The sequence below is a fragment of the Neofelis nebulosa genome, chromosome 6, assembly GCF_028018385.1.
Source record: "Neofelis nebulosa isolate mNeoNeb1 chromosome 6, mNeoNeb1.pri, whole genome shotgun sequence".
NCBI lineage: Eukaryota > Metazoa > Chordata > Mammalia > Carnivora > Felidae > Neofelis > Neofelis nebulosa.
Genome location: NC_080787.1, coordinates 128,032,197 through 128,038,337, shown reverse-complemented (window position 1 = coordinate 128,038,337; position 6,141 = coordinate 128,032,197). Strand labels below are relative to the sequence as shown.

Sequence of the window (6,141 nt, the reverse complement as noted above, 5' to 3'; positions counted from 1 at the left end):
ATTTTCTGCCTTTCAAGTGCCTTTAGCTCAAAAATTTCAATATACCAAAGTGCATATTTGGGGGTTGCATGCCCTGAACTTAATCAGCAAACACACACACACACACACACACACACACACACACACACACACACAGCAAAACTCACCCCTATTGTGTTGTGTTTCCAGCTCAGCAAGGAGCTCAATTTAACTTTGATTTCGATTCCTGTTAGTTAAATACAATATCTTTACAAGATACATTATGATGCTGTATTGAAGGTAAAATAGAGAAACGCAGAACAAAAGCACATGAAAATATTCTAAGAGAAGCAAATGCTCATCGTGGGAGAGATGATTGCTCTTTGGTTATTTCTGGTAAAGCAGAAACCCAGTGGCCTTTTGGGACCTTAGAGGAAAGGTCCCCACATAGAGATAAAGCTGTTTAAGTATGTAATAGAGATACAGACCATGCCTTGAGACTGAAGGCTTAGACAATTCCAAATTCCTTCCCAAAGCTGGAATAGGCACCTGTCTCTGAAAAGAGTATCTTTTTTTTTTTTTTAATTTTTTTTTCAACGTTTTTTTATTTATTTTTGGGACAGAGAGAGACAGAGCATGAACGGGGGAGGGTCAGAGAGAGAGGGAGACACAGAATCGGAAACAGGCTCCAGGCTCCGAGCCATCAGCCCAGAGCCTGACGCGGGGCTCGAACTCACGGACCGTGAGATCGTGACCTGGCTCAAGTCGGACGCTTAACCGACTGTGCCACCCAGGCGCCCCTGAAAAGAGTATCTTAAAGGACTCTCCATTTCTAGATGAACTTCAAGAGAAGTTTAAAGGAAAATAATTTCATGGTCAATCCTAAAATTCTAAGGATGCCAACAGAGGAACCAAGTTACTGAAAACAGCCTGTCTTAGCACCTCATTGCGCAACAGTCAAGGGCCAAAATCATCTCCAAAGAATCATAAAACTCCAAAAAGCCTTAGATCCAAACATGGATGGTGACAGTTGAAGGAACTCAAGGCACGTCAATCCCAAAATATGCACTTTGTAATACTGATTATTTTGAGCCGAAGGTCCTTGGGAAAAACAAGTGCCTGGGGTTGCCTGTGTTTTTTCACACTTGGAATAAATCTGCTGAATCTGTCTTGAGACATGTTCAGCACTCTAGAAAAAATAATATATAGGCATCGTGCTTTATCTGCAGAATAAAATTTAGTTTTCTGCTGAAACAATGGTATATCGTAGAAGTGCTCCCCAAAACTCAACTTGTTACATGTCCGCTCTGAAATAGATCCTTAAGAAGAAATGCCTTGATTCTTCAGGCTCTCGTGGTTGGTTCCAGCCTCTCTGGTTGACCCAAACACTCAATCTTTGGTTGGTTTTCAATGATGTCAGACATCCAAACTTGAACAAATGAGAGCCTAAAAAAATTTTTTTTAATGAAAGAACTTAATTCATGTGTACATTCCTGGCTTTGAACTCCAGGAAAATTACTGTACTGCTTGGGTGGCTGAAAAATTCTTGGCCCTGGGCAATTTAACAATAATCACTCTGAAATGTACAACTTGTTATGTCTTATTGCCTAACTACGGTAGGGTTTTGTTTTTGTTTTTGTTTTGATAACTGAACTACCCATGCAGAACTCTGGATGTTGCTGTGTTTTCAAAGTGCCTTTCTAGACCTAAATCAGATGATTTGAATGGAAAACTTACCACAACAAACTGTAAACAATCTCCTAAGCTAATGACCATTTATTCTAAGTTTTAAAGCTTCTATTTGATATTTTCTGAGCTAATAATTGTTTTACTTTTTAAAAAGAAATCTAAGTCCTTAAGTTGAAAATTCTGATAGAAATCATTTTGAGAAACTTTAGGGAAATTGATAGAACTTTCAGCAGAGCCAAGATATTATTTTTCCCTTTTAAAATTGGTTTTACTTGTAAAATGAAAGATTTGGAATACACTGATCCCTAAGAGTGATTTCAACTCCAACATTTTATCCTTCTGTAGTTCTATCAAGAACATTTCAGATGGATTAATATTTCAGTGGGCTATTTTTAACACAGAAATCTGAGTATAGGGTCTAAATCACACTGTTAGGTTCAAAGCTCACCTCTGCTACTTACTGGCTAAATGACCTTGGGCAGGTTACTTTGGCTCTCTGCTTTTAGTTCTGTGTGTCTGAAAAATGGAGATTATAATAGGATTTATGGTTATTAGGAGGATTAAATAAATTAACACATGTGATGTGCTTAGAGCCAGGATTGGCACATCAATGTTAATTATTATTATTTGTTCATTTTAGTGACAGGACACATCTTTTTATTCCAAGTCTTTTATTGTATGAATTAATCATGCAAGGCATATTATTGGGTAAGAGTATTACCTTTATTTTGCAAGAGAGTTCAAGAATTCCTTTATACGTTCACTCATTTTTTTTTTTTTTTACAAATACAGAATTATAGAACTATGGAATGTTAAAATGTGAATGGGCTTTTTAGAAACTGTCAAGAATGGTGATTCTTTTTTATTTTTTTCTTTATGATCATATTTTAGTTATTTTATTAAATGTCTTTCAAGCTTTATTGAGGTGTAATTGACAAATAAAAATTGTATACATTTACAGTATACAATGTAGTGATATGATACAGGTACACGTTGTGAAATGATTATCATACCAATCTAATTAACACACCCAATATCTCACACGTTTACCATTTGGTATGTGTGCAGTGAGAATAAATACCCCACTCTTAGCAAATTTCAAGTATCCAATATAGTATTATTATTTTCCATAGAACATTTACATTTTCCAGTCCATTTAAAAACATAGCACAGCAACTAACTTTAGCTCATATACGCTTATTTTTAATAAAATAAAAGTTATATACAGTTAAGGCATACACCATGACGTTTTGGTATACATATACATAGTAATACTATAGTCAAGCTAATTGACATATTGATCTCCTCACATAGTTACCGTGTGTGTGTGTGTGTGTGTGTGTGTGTGTGGTGAGAGCACCTGAAATCTACTCTTTTTAGCAAATTTCCAGTGTGTGATATAGTATTATAATCTATAGTCATCATGCTGTACTTGGTATCTCTAGACTTATTTATCCTATATAATTGCAACTTTGAACTTTTTGACCATAATCTCATTTTTCTCACCTCCCGGCCCCAGTAGGTCACCAGGCTAATCATTAGTTACCCAGAACTTATTAATCTTATAACTGAGAGTTTGTACCTTTGACCAGTGTCTCCCTCTACCCAGGGATCAGATTTCCTTGGGAATGATCAGAAGGTCATCCTCAAAGCCACGCAGGATGGGTGCAGACAGATGGGTCTCCATGCTCTGTCACCTAATTCTACGGGAGTGGCTCTGTTCGCAACTACTTTACATCGTTGCAATTCCTGGTAAGAATTTCATGATTTAACACAAATTTCCTCATTTTACAGATGAAGAAAGTGAGCCTCAGCGGAGCGCATTGCTATAGCCAGGGACACATGGCAGGTGAATGGCAGACCAGAAATAAAACCCAGATTTCTGACTGCCTAATCAACCACATTCTACACTATGCCACTGTGGAAAGTTTCCAACAGGTTAAAGTAAAAACAAACAAACTCACAAACACCAACAACCAAAAAGCCCCAGAGCATCTCTAGGAAACACCGACATATTTTTGCCAAGTGGGGTTTATTCCACTTGATGAAAGCAATCAAGACTAAACCAAGAGAACTAGAATTTAGAAGTTAAAGAAGATGCCAGACTGGGCCTGTGGATTGTTTTGTAAGATCTTCAGCACCCAAGTTTGATTTTCTATAGAGAAATGAATAATTGCTTTTTAATGAAGCATCCCAAGGAACAGATAATTCATATGTGTCAAGCACCATGGGATTCAGGATGAAAAATTCCCTCCCTTATAATGCTCTAAGGCAAACATTATAATTTGTGAAGTTTCCTGACAGTTTTTGCAAGAAGAATACTTACCTTTATTTTCCAGGCCAAATGCCAAACTAGGTAATTATCCTTTGCCCACTTTTCTTTCCCCAAGCTGTTTTAATTAGATAAGAATTCTGCCTTCACTTCCTCTCAAGGACTGAATTGTGATGTTGGCACATGCCTTTCAGCAACTGTTAATGCCCTAGTTTGCTGAATGCTTGTCCCTCTTCAGAATGAAAAAAAAAAAAAATGTTGCCATAAGTACCTGGCTTTCTTGTGGGTACAAAAAGCTTCCTGAGGAGCAGCAGGCTGTTAGGGAGCGAATTTCTACATTTTCCAGAACTTGATCTCTCAGCTTCACGTCTGCTCCAGACGCCCAGAGAGGAATCAATAAGCCATACCTTCCCTGCTAGTGCAGGATACGTGTGACGGCTATTAAGAGGGAAAGCTCTAATACATTGCTCAAGAAATAATTAACCAGGTCAAACTCTTACAGTTAATCCTCCACCCCAAGCCCTGTCCCCTACTCCTTCAAAAACTGCCTAAAGAAACAGTGGGTCCAGAGAGGCACAGAAGATGTGCAGTCTATTGACCCTTCCCGTCTTACCAGCGCGCCATGACTTTCCCACAGTAGGAGAACAGCAGGGCCCAGTATCCATTCAAGCAGGGTTTTATACTTGGAAAGAGCTGAGTTCTACCACCAAGGACCTTACTTAACAGCAAGGCTATTTTCAGCAAGTTACTTCACTTGAAGCCTCTTTCCTCAGGCTTACATATTTTTTCACTTCAAATGTCTTGGAGTTGTGCCATATCAGCACATGTGATCTACTTTATTATTTTTTTTCTTTGTATTTTCATTTTTAAAAAGTGTTTTATTTTGACAGAGAACATGAGTGGGGCAGGGACAGAGAGAGAGGGGGAGAGAGAATCCCAAGCAGACTCCAGATTCAACGCAGAGCCCTGGGTGGGGCTTGATTTCGTGACCATGAGATCATGACCTGAGCCGAAATCAGAAGTCGGACGCTTAGCTGACTGAGCCACCCAGGTGCCCCCAAGCAGAATTTTTTTTTTTTAATTTTTTTTTCAACGTTTTTTATTTATTTTTGGGACAGAGAGAGACAGAGCATGAACAGGGGAGGTGCAGAGAGAGGGAGACACAGAATCGGAAACAGGCTCCAGGCTCCGAGCCATCAGCCCAGAGCCTGACGCGGGGCTCAAACTCACGGACCGCGAGATCGTGACCTGGCTGAAGTCGGACGCTTAACCGACTGTGCCACCCAGGCGCCCCCCAAGCAGAATTTTTAAAAACTGTTATATGGCTTCTGGGTTTTTAATCGTCTTTAGGAAGTTCTTTCTCATTCTGAAATAAAAGAAGTGAGAATCTCCCAATATTTTTCTGAATATTTTGAAATTCATTGTTTACATTTAAATATTTGATCCATCTGAAATGTATTTTATTGTAAGCTGTGAAATAGGGATCTGATTTTATTTTATTTTATTTTATATTTTATTTTTCCAGATGGCCACTTAGTTGTTCCAATGCCATTTATTGAATAATACATCAATCTCCCACTTAATTTATAATATTCTGACTTTCTGTGCATATTTTGATATATTGTTAGAATTTCCACAGTGTTCTACTGATTTTTAATCTGTTCTTAGGTAAAGAAAACATTGTTTTAATCATTTGAGTGTTAAAATATACTTTCGAAAATACTTGATAGGGTATCTCTCTTCTAATTTTTTCAAGAATTTTCCTGGCTAATCATGCTTGTTTACTTTTTCATATGAAGAATTCCCTTATCTAGTCCCAACCCCTCCAACAAAATTGACTGCCATTTTTGGGGAGGGGAGTGCATTAAACTTATAATTTTTAAGGAAGACTATGTATTTATGATGTTGAATTTTTTTATTCAAGAATACGATATGCCTTTTCATTGAACAATTTTTGTGTCCCTCGGTAGAAGTTTGCATATACAGATGTCATGAAGTGGAGATAATATGAAGAGGGATAGAAATAGTACTCAAAGAGTTATGGTACAAATTGAATGAAGAGAATATATAGTACATGGCCCTGAACCATGCTTAAAACATCTAATGTGTGACAAATGCACACCTTACTGCTCTATCCTAGAATGTGTGTGATTAAACCAAGAAGATAAATCAGTCTCTCGATAATCGGAAATTTCCATGGTTGTGAGTCGTGCTTGGCTCTA

General features: G+C 37.8%; 1 long non-coding RNA gene across 1 annotated transcript; it reads left to right on the top strand.

The window, feature by feature from the left end:
* Window positions 1–2,997: 2,997 nt before the first annotated feature.
* Window positions 2,998–6,110, top strand: LOC131514933 (uncharacterized). Its single transcript, XR_009263353.1, has 2 exons — window positions 2,998–4,970; window positions 5,207–6,110. It is a non-coding gene; the product is annotated as an uncharacterized LOC131514933 (long non-coding RNA).
* Window positions 6,111–6,141: the final 31 nt, after the last annotated feature.